This window comes from Erythrolamprus reginae, chromosome 3 (genome assembly GCF_031021105.1).
Source record: "Erythrolamprus reginae isolate rEryReg1 chromosome 3, rEryReg1.hap1, whole genome shotgun sequence".
Lineage (NCBI taxonomy): Eukaryota > Metazoa > Chordata > Lepidosauria > Squamata > Dipsadidae > Erythrolamprus > Erythrolamprus reginae.
In genome coordinates, this window is record NC_091952.1 from 170,496,654 (window position 1) to 170,521,970 (window position 25,317).

At 44.8% G+C, this 25,317-nt stretch overlaps 1 pseudogene; it reads right to left on the reverse strand.

The window, feature by feature from the left end:
• Window positions 1-307: 307 nt before the first annotated feature.
• Window positions 308-25,317, reverse strand: part of LOC139165444 (PH domain leucine-rich repeat-containing protein phosphatase 1-like) — a 37,077-nt pseudogene continuing 12,067 nt past the window's right edge.

Below are 25,317 nucleotides of genomic sequence, written 5' to 3' on the forward strand. Positions count from 1 at the left end.
TTAGAGTTACGTTATTGGATGTTTGTATATCACTTGACATGTATGTGTAACCATTCCCATTTGCATATTCCCCCAATAAAAGGAGGTACACAGCTCAATACTGTGTCATTTCACCCAGAGAGAGATGTGTCCAAGTCTTCTTTCTAGGATTCGCGTTTGTGAGTGACCCCCCATGGCTGGGGTTGCTCTAAGTCCCTCTGAAGACATTGTTCCCCTCAGGGACTTTGCAGCACCCTCAGAAGGGTTAAACAAGACAGAAGAAGAAGGGGGGGGGGAGAACAAAATGTAAAAATATAACATCGTCAGTTTTTTTGTCATATATTAAACATTTTATATTTTATATTTTTAACAAACAAGGGGATAAACAAGATTAACCAGTTAACAGTTAGAAAAGGGGAGAAAGGAAGTTGGTGATCATTACAGCTAACAACCAAGAAGCAACGGCGCTTCTTGGTTAAAGGGCAGGATATGGAAGAGAATTGAGAACAAAACTAATGTAATATAAACCTAAGGAGCTTCCAGCTCTTAATGTTTCCCAAAGCTCCATCATCGTGGCATTTTGCGCAGTTGGTCCCGCTGACGCTGCTGCTCTTGTTGCTGCTGCTCGTAAATTAGCCTCATTATCTCCCTCACCTCGTCCTCAAGCTCTGGTGGGATGATGAACTCATCATCTGGATCCGGCTGAGCTGGAGCAGAAAAATAGCCCCCTCCTCCTCCTGGGTGGCGCATCACCTGCTACTTCGATTTGGTTGTGGCTCCTGTCCTGAGGAACCACGCAGCCATTGCGTCAGCAGCACCCATTCATAGCAGTGTTGGAAGCCTCGTCTTCTTTGTTCGCACTGATAGCGATGCCTTCTTGGTGACTTCTGTGGGGGCCTGCAGCACCATCTGAATCTGCTTGGCTGGGTCATGTTGGATGTCCACTGTCACTCCAACTTCTGCCTTGGATTGGATCCTAATCGTCGGTGTCTGACATTGTAGCATTTGGCAGCTGCCATGGGAAGGAGTTGGCGTGCCACGGTGGTAGGCGCGCACAGCGCTGTACACTAGGGTAAGCGGGGCTGTTTTCGTTCATGGTTACCTGACGTGGCTCGTCGGAGGCCGTGGATCCAACCTCACTGCTCATTTCGGAAATGGAAATCTCGCTGCTGATCTCTGAGGCCGTGCCGCTGCTTAACGAAGGCATCCCCAAAACATCAGAAGGCTTATCTTTGACAGACTGAGGGAAGCTGCTCGGGCTGGAAGGAAGGGCCCTCTTAAACCCATAGCAGCAGAAGCTATCCTCAGTTACGTAGAGCTGAACCACCACAACACTGAGGCTATCGTTGCAGCCATAGCTCTGAGGCAGCGTGCAAAGTTTCTTCGCAGCTGCAAGGGCATCGTGCACATTCCTGACACCCTCCACTGCTTCATCGATGGAGAGACTATCCCATAGGCCTTTGCTGCCCAGAATGAAGAATTCATCCTGAGAAGGTAAAGTGATGGACTGTACGTGGGGGCATGGAACAACACTTGGGTGAAGAAAGGTATATCCCAAAATTCTTGTTGAGTCTGTTACACCGTTCACTTTGCCATCCTGGAAGGAAGGGACAAAAATCTATTAATTGCTTAATGTTGTTTTAAGAGCTAAATAGCAGCTCTTATTTGGGGGAGAGGAGGGCTAATATTTGAGTACAGAGTTGAATTTAGAATCAATCCACTGGGTACCTGGGTAGGATGGGTTATCACTCTGGTCCACTGACAACTCATCCAAATGAAATATAATATTTCCAATAACTTGAATATCCAATAATTTTAAAAGAGGGAGAAAGGAGCTGTGTGGACCATCAATGTCAATCTAACAGCAGGAAGTGGTTTTTGTTGGAAGTAGCTAAGGGGGAAGGGAACCTTATCATAACTCCCTTCCTGCCACTTTTGAAACATGATGTTGGATTTCTATAACTAATAGCAATAGAAAAGTAAGAGCAGAGGTGGGCTGTTAAGGTGGAACGGTGATGTATGCTCGCCCCTGTAGCTCTGAGTGGTAGTGGAATCCAGCGCGATTTTGCTACTTGCACCTGTGCAGGTAGCAAAATCGCACTGGACTGTGCTATCACTCAGAGCCACGGGGGTGAGCACACGTCACCTTGGCTTTTCTCTAAACTTTGAGATAGTTTGATGTAAAGCTAGTATATATTTTTTCTGTTCAATTTTGTCTGTTTCTAAAAAGACATTATAGACATTAAAGACCCTTCACATCCTGGATATAAAGTGTTTCAACTCCTACCCTCAAAACGATGCTATAGAGCACTGCACATCAGAATAACTAGACATAAGAACAGTTTTTCCCCAAACGGCATCACTCTCCTAAACAAATAATTCCCTCAACGCCGCCAAACTATTTACTAAGTCTGCACTACTATTAATCTTCTCATTGTTCCCATCACCTATCTCCTCCCAATAATGACTTATGAGTGTAACTCTGGTGCTTATATCCTTACAATTTATATCCGGACTATCATACCTTATGAATCTTGACAAATGTATCTTTTCTTTTATGTACCCTGAGGGCATATACACCAAGAAGTATTCCATGTATGTCCAATCACACTTGGCCAATTCAATTCAATTCAATTCTAACTGGTTTTTCAGTATATGCTGTGCAGTCACTTTTAAATTGAAGATACTTCAAATTCAATAACTATCTATAGTTTAAATTATAGATAGTTATCTATTTATGTACATGCATTTATTAAAAAATGGGATGGGGATAGAGTGGAGTAGAGTAGAGCAGAACATGCAGAACAAAATGCTCAATGTACATAGAATAGAATAGAACAGAATAGAATTCTTTACTGGCCAAATGTGATTGGACACACAAAGAATTTGTCTTGGGTGCATATGCTCTTGGTGTACATAAAAGAAAATATACATTTGTCAAGCATAATGAGATACAATATTTAATGATTGTCATGGGGTCAAATAATCAATAGAAAAAAACCAAAATGATAGGTCATAGGTCATAAATCATAGTTACAGTCATTAATCATCAGAATGTGGGCAAAATGTTAAAACTAAACTCTACCTTATTGGCTGGGTTCTGAAACAGATTTGCAAAGAAGCACCTGCATTTTATTACCCTGATCCCTCCATCTGTCACTCTCCCCGGGGTTGACAACCCAGTGTCTTACTTCTGTAATAATGGCCTTGTGCTCCTTGATCCTCGTTAGCTCTTCCTTACATTTTATTGTGTAAGACCTGGACAAAGGCAGAGGCTTCCCATTCCTGCAGAGAACGGATTGGCACTTTCCCAAATTTGCTGAGGTTAATGTGAAGCATCCACCTGGATCTAATAGGTCATATGGAGATGGGAAGGACTCGGAAGTTGTGTCATCTTTTAGAGTTACGTTATTGGATGTTTGTATATCACTTGACATGTATGTGTAATCATTCCCATTTGCATATTCCCCCAATAAAGGAGGTGCACAGCTCAATACTGTGTCATTTCACCCAAAGAGAGATGTGTCCAAGTCTTTCTAGGATTTGCGTTCGGGAGTGACCCCCCATGGCTGGGGTTGCTCTAAGTCCCTCTGAAGACATCGTTCCCTTCAGGGACTTTGCAGCACCCTCAGGTGGTAGAGAATGCGGGTAGTTTCATCCTGTTACCTCAACGTGCCGAAGCCTTCGTCACTTGCCTGAGACCCGCATCGTTTACCCGTGCATTCGTCATCCGTCGGTAGGAGCAGGGGATTTTTCGTAAGTATGGGGGCAGATTTGTCCAAGGAGCAGGTCACTCATGTAAAGAAACTTGGACAAATTCTCAGAGCTTTTAGCAAAAAACTTTCTTTTCCCTACTAAACGTGAGTTACGCCAACTCTTAACTTATATTGGGAAACATTGTCCCTCTTATCCTCCTCACGGCTCGATAAAGCCTGCCGTTTGGATTAAGATAGGTACTTATCTTTATCAGGATCCTTGTGCTCCTGCACCAATTCTTTTAACTTGGAAGGCTGTTCTTGCTGCCCTTCGTTTCACAACTCTGATTCTCTCTCTCCCTCCGACTTTTCTACCACCCGTTCCGCCGAACATTCGGCACCACCCCCATCTTATCCCCCCTCCCTCACTGATCCCTGCTCTCCTCAACCTATGCCCCCCCCCAGGCCCCGTGTCTATGCCCTCTCAGGATTTTCCTGCTCTCATACCTACACCCTCTCAGAATATTTCCATTCCCGCTTCTGCTTACTTTACCTCCCCTCTTTGCTCAGATCTTTCTTCCGGCAGCGTGGTTGCGCGGGGGCTTGCCTCCGCCCTCGCTGACCCATCTCTTTCTCCAGAGGATCTTGAGACCATTTCCCAATTTCCTGTTGATTTTGGGGGAAATGCCCCGAATTATATGGCCATCCCCTATAAGGTTTTGAGGAACTTGAAAGAATCTGTCCCTGAATATGGCCTTATTTCTGCTTATTGTCAGACTGTTTTTTAAAAATCTTACCACAATCTATACCCTTCTTCCAATCCCAATCTTCTTCCTCAAAATTTTAAACTGGCCGTAATTGATTTAAAAGATCCTTTCTTTTCCATCTCTTTGCAACCCCAAGACTGTTTGCTTTTACTCTCCTTGTTTTCAACAATAGCTATCCTACTTCTCGCTATCAGTGGAAAATTTGCTTCAAGGCATGCTAAACAGCCCTACTATGTGTCAATATGTGGTGCGTTTTCTGTTGGAGCCCTTCTGCCACTCCCACACAAACGTTCTTTTGTATCACTACATGGATGATATCTTGCTTGCCGCTGATATGCCTCACCCATCCTTTCAACAGATTCTGCTCCTTCTCATTGAACATTTAACCGCTAATGGTATGACTATAGCTCCCGAGAAGGTTGAACAATCAGAGCCCTTTTTGTATCTAGGTCATAAACGTTCTCAGTCTCATTCTTCCCTTTTTCCCTCCTTGTCTTTACCCTCCCCTACCACCCTAGTACAGCTCCAGCAGTATTTGGGATCGCTGAATTGGACTCCCCCTTACATGGGATTCACAATCTCTCAGCTGACCCCCCTCTTTTCTGCCCTGGCGGGAGCTTCCTCCCCCTCAGATCTTATTCTTCTCACCCCTGAGCAATTGGATACGCTGGCTGAGGTCAATCGTGCGCTGCATGTTAATTGGGTGGATAGATGCCCGGAGAATACCCCATCTCTTCTTTTGCTTAACACTCTTTCTATTCCTACTGCTTGTATTATACAAGTACTGCCCTCCTCAGTCTTGATCATTGAATGGATTCATCTTCCGCACACCCCCGGAAAATTATTTCCTCTCGCTTTTCATTATACTCTCTTTTAATTGTTCGTGGCCGCCGCCGCTGTTTAACACTCATAGGTTTTGAGCCGGTTTCACTTTATGTCCCCCTTCCCCTTCCCATGTGGGAATCTTTATTTTCTCAAAGTACAGACCTCCAGATGGCTCTTGTGGACTGGCCTGGTCAAATCTTATATCATCTATCTGCGGACACTTGCATTCAATTGATTCAGTTGGTCCCCGTCCACTTTAACACCTGTATGCAAGACCAACCTATCCCGCAGGCATTAACTGTTTTCGCTGACGGGACAAAAACCAAGGGAGCCTGTGTTTTTCAAAGGAACGGGCAATGGGTTATACATCACACCCAAGCCCAATCCTCTGCTCAACACGCAGAATTGGCTGCTTCCATTGTGGCCTTTCAGAAACTAACTGATACACCTTTTAATCTTATTGTAGACTCCTTGTATGTTTCCCAGATTATTCTTAATATTTTTGACGCCTATTTGTCCCCGGGTGTCAAGAGCTCCTTAATGCCTTGTTTTTGACTCTCCAGCAGCTCGTTATGGCTAGGACTGCTCCCTTTTTTGTCGCTCACATACGCAGCCATCAGCCCTTTCCTGGAATGTTAATTGAGGGTAACGACGCTGCCGACCAGGCTGCAAGATCACCTACTGTTTTTACCTTGTCTTCCCCAACCCCATGGGAGAGCCACTCCTACTTTCATCAAAATGCCAAGGCTCTCGCTAAGGAATTTGGCATCTCAAAATCTGAAGCCTCGGCCATTGTTCAACAATGCCCCACATGTAGTCAGCATGCCAACTCCATCCCTATGGGGGTCAACCCGCGTGGTCTTGAGGCTTCACAAATTTGGCAAATGGATGTTACGCAATTGCAACCTTTTGTGGCCTGGAAATATTTACATGTTTCCATTGACACTTATTCAGGTTTATTATGGCCTCCCCGCAAAGGGGTGAAGCCACCAAACACGTCATCAACCATTGTATTCGTACCTTTGCAACGATGGGACGCCCTAAAGAACTTAAAAGTGACAATGGCCCCGCTTACACTAGTTTATCCTTTGCGCAATTTTGTAACACTTGGGGTATCACGCACAAATTCGGTATTGCCAGGGTCAAGCAATAGTGGAAAGGGCGAACTTCACCGTTAAACGGGCGCTAGAAAAATTGAAAACGGAGAAAATCCCTCCGGGCCTCCCGTCCTTGCAAAACCAATTGAACAGAGTACTTTTTACTCTTAATTTCCTGAACTTAACTGGGTCGTCCACTCCCTCTACTGCTGCCCAGCGACACTTTGCTGCGCATGATTCTTTGCCTCCCCGACCCCCGATACTTCCGGATCTGACCTGGAGAGGCCCCACAGATCTCATCACCTGGGGCCGAGGTTACGCCGCAGTACTAGAGGATCGTGTTTTGTGGGTTCCTGAACGGCACATACGCCCGCTATTGCCAAAAACTAAAGAAAAGATGGAATCCATCCCTAACCTCTCTGAGTGCTGTATCTTTGATTGACGATGTCTGCATCAGCTACAGAGCCTGTCTCCATGCCCGCCCAGGAATCTGGACTGCATCAACCTCCAACCTATGATGAAGTTTTTCCTGATCCTCCGGAATGCCCCCCTCCTCAAGGATGCCCTGGTTTACGCATTCGCAAATGCCCCCCCCCATGTCATTCTTTGGGAGGGATTAAATGGACCCATGTCATATATGTCATTTTTCTTGCATGCTTTTATTTTTGTTTTTTGTTTAATATTTCTTATTGCCCTAGTTACCTGTTCCCATGCTCCCGCTTACACCCGCCCGACGTTCTGTGGACCTGCAACAACTAGAGGATCGTGTTTTGTGGGTTCCTTGACGGCATGTACGGCCGCTTTTGCCAAAAACTAAAGAAAATAAGGAATCCATCCCTAACCTCTCTGAGTGCTGTATCTTTGATTGACGATGTCTGCATCAGCTACAGAGCTTATCTCCATGCCCGCCCAGGAATCCGGACCGCATCAACCTCCAACCTATGATGAAGTTTTTCCTGATCCTCCGGAATACCCCCCTCCTCAAGGATGCCCTGTTTTACGCATTCGCAAATGCCACCCCATGTCATTCTTTGGGAGGGATTAAATGGACCCATGTCATATATGTCATTTTTCTTGCATGCTTTTATTTTTGTGTTTTTTGTTTAATTTTTCTTATTGCCCTAGTTACCTGTTCCCGCTTACACCCGCCCGACGTTCTGTGGACCTGCAACAACGGATGGAGTATATTTGGCTACATCTCGCAAATCTTTCCAACTTGTCTACATTTTGTTTGTTGCAAACTGTTGATATGCATATGATTCTTGGACATTGTCTGATTCCTATATGTACCCCCCTTTCTGTGTTCCTTAATGACTCCTCTTTGTCGATGTTTTTAACTGCCCAGAAACTTAAATACACCCGATATTATGAGTGGGGTCCCACGTCATATCGTCTCCCTTCTGGAGCAATGTCATTATATACCCCTCACGTTGCCATAGGAGCAAATGCGACGTGTGCCCGTATTGTTAATTGTTCTACCCATCGGTCCCACCCACGCTGCTTGAAAATGTCATCTGCCACGTGGGAGCACAATTGTTCATCCATTCAAAATGTATCATTTGTCTATGGTCATGTGCTGCTGCCTCCAGGATGGTTTTTTACATGTGGCGATATTCCAGCAAACCTATCAGAAACCCTCTGTAGCCTTACTCGCCTAATCCCTGTTTTCCCCTCCAAGCAGGAAGTACTTTTGTCTCAACATTACCGGCAATGCAGAGACACTACTCCCTTGATGACACTTGTGATAGTAACCTCGCCTTATTGAACAAAGCTGAATATACCTCCTTAGCTGTTTCACTTGTAGGAGTGCCCGCATTAGCACTGTATAATCAGCGTTTGATAGGAAAGCTTGCCTGTGCCTTGGCAAAAGATATTAATAGAACCTCCATTGCCTTGGCTGCTTTAAATGAAGAACAATCTGACCTAAGACATGCTATACTAGATAACAGAGATGCCATAGACTTTTTACTGTTACTCCACCATCAGGGTTGTCAGGCAGTTAAGAAAATGTGTGGTTTCAATCTCACTGATAACTCTGCCACCATAGAAGAACAGATAAAGCAGATGAAGCAATTGGTGGATAACATAGGTGCAGATATACTACCCAATTGGTGGAATGCTCTATGGTCATGGCTTCCGGATGGCTCATGGTTAAGGTTAATGTCTATGTATATGATTGGTATTATTTCAGCCGCTATATTAAGATGTTGTTTTATCCAATGTATTCCTTCCTTGTTGTCTATGTGTCGCTCTGCCTTTGTTCACAATGTATTGTATGAGTCTGCTCAACCTCTCATTGCCTCCTTGGAACCGTATTATGATGGCCATGAGAGACATTTACTTAGTAGAAACTAGTTATGTGCCATATGGAGATGGGAAGGACTCGGAAGTTGTGTCATCTCTTAGAGTTATGTTATTGGATGTTTGTATATCACTTGACATGTATGTGTAATCATTCCCATTTGCATATTCCCCCAATAAAAGGAGGTGCACAGCTCAATACTGTGTCATTTCACCCAGAGAGAGATGTGTCCAAGTCTTCTTTCTAGGATTCGCGTTTGTGAGTGACCCCCCATGGCTGGGGTTCCTCTAAGTCCCTCTGAAGACATTGTTCCCCTCAGGGACTTTGCAGCACCCTCAGAAGGGTTAAACAAGACAGAGGAAGAAGAGGGGGGGAGAGAACAAAATTTAAAAATATAACATCAACATCAGTTTTTTCATCATATATTAAACATTTTATATTTTAATTTTTCTCAACTTTGAACACAAACAAGGGGATAAACAAGATTAAACAAAAGTTAGAAAAGGGGAGAAAGGAAGTTGGTGATCATTACAGCTCATAAAGTACCCTCATTATCTCCCTCACCTCGTCGTCAAGCTCTGGTGGGACGATGAACTCATCCTCTGGATCCGGCTGAGCTGGAGCAGAAAAATAGCCCCCCCTCCTCCTGAGTGGCGCATCACCTGCTATGTGAATTCTGTTGTGGCTCCTGTCCTGAGCAACGACGCAGCCATTGCGTCGGCGGCACCCATTTGTAGCAGTGTTGGATGCCTCGTCTTCTGCGTTTGTGACTTCTGTGGCTGGGTCATGGTGGATGTCCACTGTCACTTCCATTCTGCTAACATGGATTGGATCTTCATCGTCCGTGTCTGACTGTGGATCATAGGGCTGCTGCCATGGGAAGGAGTTGGCATGCCACGGTGGTAGGCGCGCACAGCGCTGTACAGTAGGGTAAGCCACCTGAGGTGGCTCGTCGGAGGCCGTGCCGCTGCTCACCGAAGGCATCCCCAAAACATCAGACTGAGGGAAGCTGATGGGGAATTAACACAAAAAAATTGTTACTTGGTCTGCTAACAAAATGTCCACAAGAAAACAATCAAGATTGGGATGCACCAAGGACTCTACATTTCCGTACTATAGCAAAACAATACAAATGTAACCTTGGGAACCAGTCTCCCAAATAGAGCATTATAAATAGAAATGATATGTAATTTGCACTGAAGGCTTTTTTCAAACCATAACCCGTGCATTGCAACTCAAGGATTCCACTGCATTCTGAAAGTGAGGAATAGCTTCCATTTATAAAGGAAGTTCAATTTCATGGTGCTTATTCAAAAGTATGATTTCCAGACCTGACACACTCTCCTTATTCATGTTACCACAGGCACATGCAAGAATTTGCCATTCTGCACTCGGAGAAAATGTACAGAGTGGGATACTAGGTTTGTTCTTTCAGTCATTCCCTGCACTTTTCAAAACAGCACATCCTCAAAGGCTTGCCATATTTAAATTTAGATTTGTAGGGCAGGCAAAAAGTGGCCTTGTGTGACTTACCCGAGTATAAAGCGATGCTGGGGAAGTCATATTTGTTAAAGCTGTCAGAAATACTACTAACTTGGGTAGGAAACTTAATCGGCAAGACTAAATAATCTACACAGCTTTTAGAAAAGAAGTAAAGACGCTGGTGTGTCAGTAGGCCTGGAATTTCTCAGTTTTGACACCTAGGTTAAAAATAGCTCCCTAGCAAAGAATGTGAGGAATGGTAGCTGTGCCAAGTTGTAAGGAACTTCAAAGCAGCTTAACTGGTCCTCCCTCTAACAGGAATGCACAAGCTGACACTCCGGCATTGTCAAAATATGGCTGCAGAATTTTTTTTCTTGGCAGGACAGGAGGGCCAAAATGAATAAAAACAGGGGGAAGCCATGTCAATTAGCTTACCGTATTCTTCGGACTATAAGACGCACCGGTATATAAAATGCACCAAGATTTCAAAGAGGTAAGTAAGAAAAAAACCCTCTGTGTGCCCCATTTTTTTTGCAAAAAATATGGTGGGTAAAGGGTTTGGGAGGCCTGCAGAGAGCCCCTGGGAGCTGAAGGCAAAAATGCACCTGGTTTTGCAAAAAAAAAAAAAAAAAAGGGACATTATTTGCCCTTTTTTCAGATAAAGGGGGGGTGCCTTTTTCTAGCCCCCAGGAGCTCTCTGCAGGCTTCCCAGATCCTCTGCCCACCCCATTTTTGCAAAAAAACGGGCTCATTTTTTGCAATAATGAGATACTGGGACAGGGCTTCTGGAGTCCAAAAATGGCTGTATTCGGTATATAAGACACACCGAAAATGCCACCCTCTTTTGGGGGGAAGTGCGTCTTTATACTCCGAAAAATACGGTAATTGAATATCTATCAGATCAATTCACTTTTAGATTGATCTCGCTTTGTTTAGTACACCATTTCATTCTCCAAAATTTGCATGGACTGCTCTAAAAGCATAGAGAGTGGTTTACACACAGAGCAGAGGTGACACCATGGCCTTTGGAACATCACCAAATGTTTCCCCCCAACCCTGACTTTCCAATTTATACACACACAATTTGTGAGCCTGTAAGATTATATCTCTTTCTAATTAAGATTTTTATTTTATTTTAACATGTATGCTTGTTTATTTTGCACCCCTCTTTTTTTATATACTGCTGCCTGCAAAGATTGCTGAATGTTACACTTATCACCCCTCCAGATCTGGTTGCTCAGTAGCAGGTGTGGGCTCCAGCCGGAACACTACATTTGGCTCGCCACCATGACTCATGAGTGCTTGTGGGGCCATCGCGATTTTGCACGAAGCCGCAGGTGTGCCCATGTTTCGGTGAGGCTTTTTGCTTCCGTGCATGCCGAAATACGGGCACATCTGCGGCTCCGTGCGTGATTTTGCTATTTCCAGAGGTGCAGAAGCAAAATCGTGCTGGCCCCGCAAGCGGCGAGCCCAATTTAGCATTCCAGCTAGCAGCCCACCCTTGCTCAATAGACCATCTAATGCATTGATTGATTGATTGATTGATTGATTGATTGTTGAAAGGGACCTTGCAAGTCATCAAGTCCAACCCCCTGCTTAAGCAGGAAATCCTACAGCATCCCAGCCAAATGACAGTCTAAACTCCTCTTGAAAATGTCCAAAGTTGGGGAGTTCACAACCGCTGGCAGGCCGTTCCACTGGTTGATCGCTCTGACCGTCATGAAGTTTTTCCTTATTTCTAGGTTGAATCTCTCCTTGGTCAGCTTCCAACCGTTGTTCCTCGTCTGGCCCTCTGGTGCCCTCGAAAGCAGCGTGACCCCCTCCTCTCTATGACAACCCCTCAAGTACCTGTGGACTGCTATCATGTCCCCCCGGCCCTTCTTTTCTCTAGGCTATCCATGCCCAGTTCCAACAATCTCTCTTCATAAGTCTTGTTTTCCAGTCCCCTAATCATTTTTGGTTGCTCTTTTCTGCACCTTCTCCAGAGTTTCTATGCCACTTTTGAAGTTTCTATGTCTCTTTTGAAGCCATGGTTAAGTTAGATCCAACAGAAGCACACACACGCAGGTGAAAATATGGGAAAAAGAGAAAATCAGGCTTGCAAGTGATTTTGAACAGCTTACTTGTTCTTAATTCCGGATGCTTCAGTATAACCATGGCTGCACACTGCTGGGGCTCCATAGACATCTCCGGCAGAAGGCTGGTCAATCTTGAAGCAACTAATGTTACTACAAAGAGAAACAAAAATGCTCAAGCATCCATACTTCAAAAGAAAAGGAAGCAGTCCCCATTCTTTTCTGCTAATCTTGTGTCATGTTTGTAGGTTATATTTTAGGTCACTAGGCGAGAATGTATTTATAATAGCAGTGATGAGAGTTCTGAATATGCAAGAAAAACGGCCATTATATATTTTTTACTCTGCTTTGCTAAAAGAAAAAAAAGTGTTGTCAAATATGATATTAAAAAAGAGGAAATTATAAATATTATTAATAAGGTAAATTAATTAGTTGCCTGAATAGGGTATTACAAAAAATAAACAGCTAGGCACAGATGAAAATGGTTTCCACTCCAACACATTCTGACATAATTGCATTTTTAATTCCTGCATTTCACCATATTTATTTTTCAGTAAAAGTGTTAAACTTGTAGTCATCCAGTCATTTGTGTGTGTGTGTGTGTTTCTGTAAGTGTTTCTGTTTGCATGTGTATAATCATAAATCCACACCCATATACCCTGCTTATGTTGGCCGCACTTACACACTTTCCTTTTGCCCATGGGCAACATTTTATCCTGCAATCCAGAAATCTGGTGGCAAACTTCACCCACACACATGTCTGGATTTTAACTGCCATCACACACACACACACACAAAAAGCCCCTGGAACTGTTTAAACGCTAGTGCTTAAAAACAAGTATAAAGTGCAATAGGCTGAATGAATCAATGTTTATTTTTATAAACAACATTTATTTTTTTTTAAAAGGAGAGCAAAACAAAACATATATGAGGACCCGGATTGTGGGAGCAATATGCTGGCTCTGTTAAAAACTGCTATTGCTAACATGTTGTATAAGCCACCCTGAGTCTAAGGAGAAGGGAGGCATTAAAAAAAAATCGAATAAATATAAATAAATAAATATAATTTAACCTACTCTTATTAAATACACAACTCTTGCAGATTTGGATGCTACTGCTGCGGATCCTGAGATATAGTGTTCCCTCGATTTTTGCAGGTCTGAACTTTGCAAAAAGTCTATACCATGTTTTTTTTAAAAAATATTAATTAAAAAATACTTCACAGGTTTTTTTCTATATCACGGTTTTTCCCGCCCGATGACGTTATGTCATCACCAAACTTTTGTCTGCCTCTAATAAATATTTTTTTAATAAACTTTAATAAATTAACATGGTAATAATCTAAATGGTTGCTAAGGGAATGGGAAATTGCAATTTAGGGGTTAAGGGAAGGCTTGTGATACTGTTCATAGCCAAAAATAGTGTATTTACTTCCGCATCTCTACTTCGCAGAAATTTGACTTTCGCGGGCGGTCTTGGAACGCATCCCCCGCGAAAGTCAAGGGAACATTGCGGAGGGCAAAACTGCCCTTTCTCCACCTTCTGGAAGGCCGAAAATCAGCTGGCCAGCGTGCACATGCATATTGGAGCTGACATAGGGCAACGCCTTTCATGCCCTCAGATATGGTTCATGCGTGTCCGTAGGTTCACCATCACAGGGATTTTACATAGTTTTGAATCTTTGGATTGTTTTTTCTTCTCATATTGATGGGACAGGGAGAGAACTAACCTAATAATGGAAAAAAATGCCACTCAGGATGGCTTTACCTCCTCCTCTTTGCTGGTGGTTTCCAACACTAGGAATGAGAAGGGGTTTGAGCCTATCTAGCTAGAGCAGTGGTTCCCAACCTTTTTTTGGCCATGCCCCACCTAAGAATCTCTAAACTCCTGAAGCCTCCCCCCCCCCCCCCATGACATATAATTGTTAGTATTCAAAAAGTGAATTATTCACGCACAGGAAGGTTAAAAGGCCATTAACTAGGTTTGAACAAGGTTCCAATTGCCCCCATTAAAAATGAAATTGCCCCCCTGTGGGGCGTGGGTCCTACGTTGGGAACCAGGGAGCTAGAGTCTATTTAACTTGGCCATGCAGAAGTTAGGAAAAGCCACCACATGTCAAGATAAGATTCTTTATGAATGCCCTGAATGACACAATCCTATTGGGGGGGGGGGGGGGAAACAGTGTGTTATCTTGGCCCTGAACTGGGAGCAGGGGATAATTAATTGTTGGCAAGTAGTACAATATGCCAAGGGTTGGACTTTGACAAGTTTGTCAAAAGCAGTGGAGTTTCCAGAAGTGGCTGAAGATACTTCCTAAACTAAACAGGAAGATTCTGTTCTAGGCACATTGGAATTCATGCAGGATATATTTATACAAATTACTAAAAGTAATGTAGAGATTAACAGAGAACCGAAGAAAGTGATCTCTGGCAAAACTCTTTGAAAAACGGCCGATACACATTTGCTCACAACTCATCCTAATTTGGCCACTGAAGACCGATTTTTGGAGCAGTCAAGACAAGAAGCAGAAATCCTCAGAGCAATATGAGAGTGCAAACAAGGAAACCGTTGTGCCATTCAAGAATGCAGTCAAAACCCACACAATTATTTCCTTGTACAGATATAGTGGAAATAAAGTTCACCAGAGGAGAACTTTGACCGTGACAAACCTCCAAGTCATGAGTCAGCAAACTCAGATTACATTATATTTGCAAGTTATGAGAGACAAAATAGCAGAATCTTTCAATATTTGATAAAGAGGCTTATCCTATTTTAGTATGATGTGCAAAAAAAAAACCCCCACCAACGTGCTGTGTACATAAGAACCTTCAACTCACATAAGAAACTTGACATTTTCTTGATAGGGCTGGTAGATTAAGCTGAAAAATGTATGCAGCAGTAAAGCTATTGGAATCATCGGAGATATAAGTCAGGCTCATAAATATGTAAATAGAATAGAATAGAATAGAATTTTTATTGGCCAAGTGTGATTGGACACACAAGGAATTTGTCTTGGTGCATATGCTCTCAATGTACATAAAATAAAATATACATTTGTCAAGAATCATGTGGTACAACACTTAATGATTGTCATAGGGGTCAAATAAGTAATGAAGAAGCAATATTAATAAAAATCTTAGGATATACGCAACAAGTTACAGTCATACAGTCAACATGGGAGGAAATGGGTGATAGGAATGATGAGAAAAACTAGTAGAAGAGAAGTGCAGATTTAGTAGAAATTCTGACAGTGTTGAGGGAATTATTTGTTTAGTAGAGTGATGGCGTTCGGGAAAAAACTGTTCTTGTGTCTAGTTGTCTTGGTGTGCAGTGCTCTGTAGCGACGTTTTGAGGGTAGGAGTTGAAACAATTTGTGTCCAGGATGTGAGGGGTCAGTAAATATTTTACTTGCCCTCTTTTTGACTCGTGCAGTATACAGGTCCTCAATGGAAGGCAGGTTGGCAGCAATTGTTTTTTCTGCAATTCTGATTATCCTCTGAAGTCTGTGTCGGTCCTGTTGGGTTGCAGCACCAAACCAGACAGTTATAGAGGTGCAGATGACAGACTCAATGATTCCTCTGTAGAACTGAATCAGCAGCTCCTTGGGCAGTTTGAGCTTCCTGAGCTGGCGCAGAAAGAACATTCTTTGTTGTGCTTTTTTGATGATGTTTTTGATTTTAGGTCTTGAGATATGATAGAACCTAGAAATTTGAAGGTCTCTACTGTTGATACTGTGTTGTCTAGTATTGTGAGAGGTGGAAGGGTTTCTCTTAAAGCCTACCACCATTTCTACGGTTTTGAGTGTGTTCAGTTCTAGATTGTTCTGGTCACACCACAAGGATAGTTGTTCAACTTCCCGTCTGTATGTGGATTCATCGTTGTCTCGAATGAGTCCGATCACTGTTGTATCATCTGCAAACTTCAGTAGTTTAACAGATGGATCGTATGAGATGCAGTCATTAGTGTATAGAGAGAAGAGAAGTGGTGAGAGTACACAGCCTTGGGGGGCACCTGTGCTAATTGTACATATATCTGATGTGATTTTTCCTAGCTTCACCTGCTGCTTCCTGTCTGTTAGGAAACTTGTGATCTTATAATCACTTACTTTGGAAGGGACAAAGACATTTTGTTTCCTTTAGTTCTTCAGGATGCAGGATGAGGACTTGAACATTCAGCATAGCATAACAGGAGTAAGGGGACATGATCAGAGATCAAATCTCCAACCAGGAAACTCACTGGATGACTTTGAGAGCTGGTCACTCTCTCAACTTAAACTGGCGAAAAGACAGACATGAACAGAACCAAAAATGATTGGAGATGGAAAAAGTAAAACCAAAAAATATGTTCAACTCCTATCTTCAAAACGTCGCTACAGAGCACTGCACACCAAGACAACTAGACACAAGAACAGTTTTTCCCCCGAACGCCATCAGTCTTCTAAACAAATAATTCCCTCAACACTGTCAAACTATTTACTAAGTCTGCACTACTATTACTAATAGTTCTTTCTCATCATTCCTATCACCTATTTCCTCCCACTTATGACTGTATGATTGTAACTTGTTGCTTGTATCTTTAAGATGTTTATTAATATTGATTGTTTCCTGATTGCTTATTTGTACCCTATGACAATCTTTAAGTGTTGTACCTCATGATTCTTGACAAATAAATCTTTTTTATGTACACTGAGAGTATATGCACCAAAGACAAATTCCTTGTGTGTCCAATAACACTTGGCCAATAAAATAATTCCATTCTATTCTATTCTATAATAAAACAAAAAAATTGATTTCGCTCCTGCTTCTTGATTCTCTGGGTGGAAGATGAGTGGTGGGAAGTGCTATCCCTCTTCAAAATGAAAGTATAAAGGTCAGGAGCAAAAAGAAACTATTGCTCAAGGGTTCAAGGAGATCTTGGACAAGAACAAACAGGAACGATTAAAGTATAAGGACTGGGCTCTGGGCTCTTATTTACCAAACCAGTTATTTACTGAATTTCAAAAGAAAAACAATCCTCCTGAACATAGTTATTTTTAAAAAAGGATGGTTGTTTACATAACAAATGCTTTTCCCCAAGTGCATCATGTACCCTTTTGCCTACTGTGTAATAATAACATGGACGGCTCCTTACTTCAGCACCTCCAAGGTTTTGTGATCCAGAACTAGATTGGAGTTTCCAGTCAGGTCCAGTTCCTGCAGCGTCGCAGGCAAAGTTTCAGGCAATTTGACTTTGGTCAGTTCATTACAGCTCAGGTCCACACACTGAAGAACAAAGGGAGAGTTAAAATAAACAGGCCATAGGTCTTTGGAACACAGAGCCCTAATTGTTACATAGACTGCTACAGTAAGAAATCAGAGTTCCAATTGCCACAAGTGACATGCACAGTAATAAACCAAGGTCTGGGACTGTACCATTACAGACCAAGGGTGGATTTCGCCGCTCGTGAACTTCACTATTGAGAAAACTATTACATAAATCCAATAATGTAGAATAAGCGTTATTCCTTAATATCTCATTTCCGGTGGGTAAGTACAGTGGTACCTCTACTTATGAACCTAATTCGTTCCGTGACCAGGTTCTTAAGTATAAAAGTTTGTAAGAAGAAGCAATTTTTCCCATAGGAATCAATGTAAAAGCAAATAATGTGTGTGATTGGTGAAACCACAGGGAGGGTGGAGGCCCTGTTTCCTCCCAGGAGATTTCTAGAGAAGCCCCAAGGAGGCTTATCCTCGCCTTTTCCGACCCTGTTTCCTCCCAGGAGATTCCTAGAGAGGCTCCACGGAGACATCTCCCCGCCTTTTCCTGCCCTGTTTCCTCCCAGGAGATTCCTAGAGAGGCCCCAGGGAGACTTCTCCCCGCCTTTTACTGCCCTTTTTCCTCCCAGGAGATTCCTAGCGAGGCCCCACAGAGGCTTCTCCCCACCTTTTCCGGCCTTGTTTCCTCCCAGGAGATTCCTAGAGTGGTCCCATGGAGACTTCTCCCCGCCTTTTCCCGCCCTGTTTCCTCCCAGAAGATTCCTAGAGACGCCCCACGGTCTGATTTATTATGGTCTCCAACTTAGTTACTTTGTTCAATCCTATATCTCTTAACTAAAAGCTGAATATAAATAACAATTTATTACAGAGGACAGACAATAATCATTGAAAGCTATCCAAATGGCTGGGGGGAATTTTGTAAATGCTCAAAATGGTTGCTAGGAGTTGAAAATGATTTAGTGGCATATAATTAATCAACGGCAAGTATGTTTTAGCTGCAGCATGATAATGTTCACTAAGCTGTGTTCACACTAGAACCAACCAAGGAGAAAAAAAATCTGGAAAGGTAATCCACTATGGCTTGGAGGCCCAAAATTGATGATACAATATTCATAATTTTTTGTCTGTCTGTTTGTCCATTCCCCCCCTTGGGGTAAATAAATTTTTCAGCTGCAAATGAAAATGGCAGGGTGAGTGTGAGGTTAACTTATTGACCTTGAGATCTCTTGGGCATCTAAAACAAATGAATGGGGCTTTATAGGTTCACAGACTATCTAACATTAATTAACAAAATGTTATGATTACATTGTTGTTGTTTTATTATCCTTTACCCTCCAAATTTATCATTCTATCAAACAATGGCTTATATGCATACATCCAGAGGTGGGCTGCTATGGTGGAACGGTGGCGTGTGCTCGCCCCCTTGGCTCTGAGTGGTAGCAGAGTCCAGCACAATTATGCAATTGCACTTGGGCAGGTAGCAAATCGAGCGCCTGCATCTCCGCATGATTTCGCTACCTGGACTCTCAGAGTCATGGGGGTGAGCACACGTCACCGTTCCACCTTAGCAGCCCACCTCTATATACATCTGTATGTGAGCACTTGCACACACTCAGAGAAATATGCTTAAAATTAAATAAAACAGTTCTTGAACCTGATAATATAGTTTATATTAGACATAAGCATCAGGCTGCAGTCCTTTTTTTCTCTCCAAAGGCAACAATCAAGGATATATGCCTTTAGCAACAATCTAAGAATGCCATAAAATTATGGAAGAATTTCTAACCTCAGGACAAGATGTGATGACTCATAGCTCCTTTTCAATTGGATTAAACTGTGTGTAATTAGCTTTATTTGTTGCTTACCGCACAAGTTCTGTACAGTACAATGTATTTTCAACTCAAATTTTAATAGATTACCACTACAGTGGTCCCTCGACTTGCGCGTTCTCGATTAGCGCGAAACGCTGCAACGCGGTTTTTCAAAAAATATTATTTAAAAAAATAAAATATTAAAAAATAAATTTTTTTTTATTCTGTTCCCTGAATGGAGACCGCCGGCCGCTCAATCGGGCCGGCAGGGAACAGAATGGAGCCTTCCGCGGCGGGGCTGGTAAGGGGGGGAGCCGAGCCCAGCCCTGTGGCATTCGCTTTCCTCCCGCCGGCAGCCGACTGATCGTGGGCTCCTTCGCAACCTCGGAGAGCTTCCTGGTTTTCGTGAGCTTTCATGCCCCGGAAGCTCTCCGAGGTTGCGAAGGAGCCCACAATCAGTCTCGGCTGCGGGTGGGAGGAAGGCGAATCCCCCGTGGGCTCCGTTACATCTTCCGCTGCCAGCCAGGCCATGCTGGCGGCAGCGGAACAATCGCTGGCTGTCAACTTTTCTTTTTAAAACTGGGCAGGAGCTGACTTGCCTCCCCAGTGCTAAAAAGAAAAGTTGACAGCCAGCGCCACGCCTGGCTCGACTTCCCTGGCTGCTTGGCCGGGGAGGCTCGGCCGAAAGCGGCTGGAGCGGCAGAGCCGAGCACGCCTTCCGCCCGGGAAGTCCTGCCCCTTCATCCCCACCCCTCGCCCCTGTGGTCGGCGGGGATGAAAGGGCAGGACTCCCTGGGTGGAAGGCGTGCTCGGCTCTGCCGCTCCAGCCGCTTTCGGCCGAGCCTCCCCGGCCAAGCAGCCAGGGAAGTCGAGCCAGGCGTGGCGGCGGCAGCGCTGCTTCTCCGGTCGCCCGGTCCTCTCCTGCCTCCTGCGCCGATGTTCCCCGCTGCGACGGAAGGCAGTCGCTTGGCTAGGGAGGCTCGGCCGAAAGCGGCTGGAGCGGCAGAGCCGAGCACGCCTTCCACCCAGGGAGTCCTGCCCTTTCATCCCCGCCGACCACAGGGGCGAGGGGTGGGGATGAAGGGGCAGGACTTCCCGGGCGGAAGGCGTGCTCGGCTCTGCCGCTCCAGCCCCTTTCGGCCGAGCCTCCCTAGCCAAGCGACTGCCTTCCGTCGCAGTGGGGAACATCGGCGCAGGAGGCAGGAGAGGACCGGGCGACCGGAGAAGCAGCGCTGCCGCCGCCACGCCTGGCTCGACTTCCCTGGCTGCTTGGCCGGGGAGGCTCGGCCGAAAGAGACTGGAGCGGCAGAGCCGAGCATGCCTTCCGCCCGGGAAGTCCTGCCCCTTCATCCCCACCCCTCGCCCCTGTGGCCGGCTCATCCAGGGGGGCGTGTGTGGACTGGCAAGCGGCAAGCGGGAAGACCAAGGGAAGGTTCCTTCAGCCGCCCAACACCTGATCCGCTCCGCAGCGCGGCAGCAGCGAGGAGCCGAAGATGGGGTTTCCCCTTTGCCTTTACCCCATCTTCGGCTCCTCGCTGCTTCCGCGCTGCGGAGCAGATCAGCTGTTGGGCGGCTGAAGGAATCTTCCCTTGGTCTTCCCCGCCGCCCACACGCAAACTCCACCTTCTGCGCATGTGCGGCCATGAAAAAAATGGCGCACATGCGCAGATGGTGGTTTTACTTCCGCATCCAATATAACGCGGAAATCGGTTAGCGCGGGAGGTCTTGGAACGTAACCCCCGCGCTAACCGAGAGATCACTGTACTACTAAATTATTAACAGCAATAATCAATTCATTGCAATTAATGTTACTAAATTTTAAAATATAACATCAATGCAATAGTTGTTTAATGGGTCCAAGTAGAAATATATTTCATCTGTTTCTTCTCTGACAAAAATGAATGGGAGGTAATACCCATCACAAAAACAACAAATATAATAGGAAAAAACGTGGTCTTTCTAATGAAATAAAAATGGAGATGATTTAAGGTAAGAAAACAGGGAGCGATGGAAGAAAACTTGCTCTCTGTTTTCTCACCTTCAATCATCTTCATTTTTATTTCATTAGAAAGAGCATGTTTTTTTCTATCATCTATGTTGTTTTGGTGATGGTTTCTTTTCAAATAAGGCTGCAAAAATCAGTCAAGTGGACACCTGGTCCACTTGACAAAGAATGACCCTTTAATGTTTAGTTTTGTGGTTAGCCCTAACCAGGTGAGTAATTGGAAGACTTGCCAGCCGGCGTCCTTATGCGCACCACACACCAGAAGTACATTTTCTGGCACATACATGCCCTCTGGCAACCCCTCTTCCTGGTCACAGCCCAGATGAGTGCAAAACGTAATAATTCAGAGCAAGTTAAAGTTGTTTTTGATTTGCTTATTTTGAAGCAGGGTCACCAAACACCAGCAATAATGGCCTTCAAGTCTCTAATACAATAGCATTTAGACTTGTATACCACTTCATAGTGCTTTTACAGCCCTAAGCAGTTTACAGAATCAGCATATTGCCCCCAACAATCTGGGTCCTCATTTTACCCAACTTGAAAGCTGAGTCAACCTTGAGCCGGTGGTGAGATTTGAACCGCTGAACTACAGCTAGCAGTTAGCTGAAGTAGTCTGCACTGCTGCACTCTAACCACTGTGCCACCCCGTCTCTAAACTAGAAAGGTATACTGTAGATAAAGTTATAAATTAGAGATCAGCAATAGAAGTTGACCTTTCTACAACTTCTTCACAGCTTCACAGTCTCAACAGCCTTGCATGCCATCCTGTATTTTGGAGAACAATAAAAGATAAAATAAAATAAATAAGACCATGAATGTCTGTGAAATTCAGGATGGCTCAGTTTCTTCCTCCTTATCTCGTACATTAGATTTATAGAAAGCTGCCCTAATTCTTTGAAAATCAGTTTTCCTTTGATGTCTGAAGCAGCGGTGTTATGAACCACTTTTCAGAGCAGAATATTTTAGTTTGCCCTTAACTAGGTATGGAACTTGAAGCCTTCCAAATATTGTTGAATTGCAAATCCCATCATTTCTCTCCGGGGGCTCTGTTCCTAGGGTTTGTAGGAATTCACTCCGTCACTAATCCAATGTTTCTTACTTTAGATGTCACCAGTTTAAGAATCCAAAATAAAATCCCACATGAGCAGACACATACATAGTCTATCCTCAGACAGGTAAACTTAATTTGAATTTGGCAATAGGATTCTCACTTTAGCGAGACATAAATCTGATAGACATCCAAGATCTCAGCTCAGCCTTAATTGCAACTTACACTGTGACACCTTTCAAACGATGTTTAAGGTGGCAAAAAAGATCGCTGAAAGGAAAACAACATGTCACTTAGGTTCAAATGAAGCATGAAAGCAAAACTGGTACTTCAAATTGTATAATGGCATTGCCTCTATTGCATAAAGAAATCCCGTATCACACACACACACACCCAAATCTCTTTGAACACTTTGTGTGTATTGCCCCAATTAGAACAGCGGAGAAGTGCAATTCAAAAACATCAAAGTTTTTTTTAAAGGGACAGAAAACAAAGCAGTCTTTTAAACCAGATGAATATTCTAACCTATGTGCTTTTCCATTTTTACCATTCTGAGACGAAGAAGACAAATCAGAGCTACCATTCTGCGGTGAAGGTGGGACGGGGGTGAAATCCAGCAGGTTCTGACAGGTTCTGAAGAACCGGTAGCAGAAATTTTGAGTACTTTGGAGAAGCAGCAAATACCACCTCTGGTTAGCCTGAGAGTGGGGTGGGAATGAGGATTTTGCAGTATGTTTCCCTGGAGTAGGGTAGAAACGGAGGTTTTGCCGTATCCTTTCCCTGCCACGCCCACCAAGCCACACCAGGCCCACCAAGCCACGCCCATAGAAACAGTAGTAAAAAATATTGGATTTCACCACTGGGGTAGGGTCCTATCTCTGGGAAGCCATACCCGTACTGTTTTAATCTTGCGCCTTCTTGTAGAAGGATTATTCAATTTGGATAAGAGTTGATCTATCAGTGTTTTATAAAGCAGGACACGGAGGATATTAGGAGCCCTGCAAATGTTGTGGCGAAGGGGTACATTAGTTTATGCAGTAGTAACAGTAGCAGTACCAGCAGCATCAAGACTAGCGAAGGTAGCTACTAGGGGACTGAACCGTAATTCCCCAAAAGAGAGAACTCAGTAACCCTTGACTAAGGAAACCTTTTGGTCAAAGTGGACCCTTTGAAAAGACACTAGGTATCTCAGCTTCACTCAATAAACAGTAGCAGAATTTGCTCAAGACCTCTTCCACCTCTTCAGGAGCTAGCAGCGGAAGACCCGAGAGAAATGTACTTAACTGCAGACACAAGACGTGCTAGTAACACAGTAGATAAGCTGTGCTGCAGAAACAAGAAATTCAACCTGTTATATATAACAGCCCCTAGCTGTTAAAATTTAGATCTCTTTCACCTATCCCTAAAAAGGCAATGGACTTCTTGCTGCTTGTTTCTTGACCATGGATGTGGAAAGCAGCTGGACTGTCTTATGATAAAAGGTTGTATCTTATCTATGACTCTTAGAATTCAGACTTGGTCACTTCAGCCTCTCACTAAAAGGTTGAGACTGCAAATTCCTCTGTCTGCTCAGGGAGATTTTGATAACTTGTCCAATATTCAGTATGTGCCATCCTTCTCTAATTTGAGGTTGGAGCAGAAGATGGACCTGTGCTATGGCTCTCCTAGCCACAGCTGTCTTACTAATCTTTTAAACCGCACACACTCATTTGTTTAATGTGCTCTCCGTTCGTAGAAGTGAGAGATACGTAAATCCAATATAGATAGATCTGGTATAGATAGATCAGAGAAAGGTCATATTCTATCAGAATACAGATAGTACAGTGATCCCCCGGTTATTGCGTCCCCGACCATTGCGAACAGGCTAATTTGCGATTTTTGAACCCGGAAGTCAGAACACCATCTGCGCATGCGTGCCCTTTTTTTCTATGGGCACGCATGCGTAGATGGCGCTGGGCAGATCAGCTGCTGGGCGGCTTCCCTAGGTCTTCCCCCTCTTGGCGGGCATCAGCGAGGAATTTCCCCACCGCCCACGCAAACTCCTCGCTGCTGCCGCTTCGCTCGGGCCGCTTCCCATCTGAGTACTCAGCTGGGAAGCGGCCCGAGCGAACGGCTTGTCCGTAGCCTGCCTGCCCGCGCGCCCGCGGCTCGCGCGCCCTTCTCCCGCCCACGCCGTTCGCTCGGGCAGCTTCCCAGCTGAGTACTCAGCTGGGAAGCGGCCCGAGCGAACGGCTTGTACGCAGCCTGCCTGCCCGCGCGCCCGTGGCTCGCGCGCCCTTCTCCCGCCCACGCCGTTCGCTCGGGCCGCTTCCCAGCTGAGTACTCAGCTGGGAAGCGGCCCGAGCGAATGGCTTGTCCGCAGCCTGCCTCTTGCTGGCGGGAGAACGGGAGAGCGAGAAGCCCTCCCCAGCACCCGCTCGCCCGCCCTTCGCCGCTCACCCGCCCTTCGCCCGGCCACCCGCCGTTCGCTCGCTGCTCACCCGGATTGGGGGGGTGCTGGCAAGCCGCCCATGCCGGCTTTTAAAACAGCGGCGCGGCTTTCCAATGAGTCCCGAAGACAAACGCGGAAGTTTGACGTTTGTCTTCGGGACTCATTGGAAAGCCGCGCGGCTGTTTTAAAACGTCGCCGCCGGCATGGGGGGCTTGCCAGCACCCCCCGGACCCCCAACCCAGGTTTGGGGGGCTGCTAGGAAGCCCCCCATGCCGGCGGCGACGCTTTAAAACAGCCGCGACGCCCCCAATCTTCGGCTTCTCGCTAGCGCTGCGGGAGTAAAAACACCATCTGCGCATGTGCAGATGGTGTTTTTACTTCCGCAGCGCTACTTCGCGAAAACCCGCTCATTGCGGGGGGTCCTGGAACGGAACCCTCGCAACGAGCGGGGTATCACTGTATTCTAATTGTTAATTATTTCGTGGAGGGCTTCCCAAATTTAAAGTCTACAACTTCTGTGCCAGAAATAGAAGGGAAAAATAACA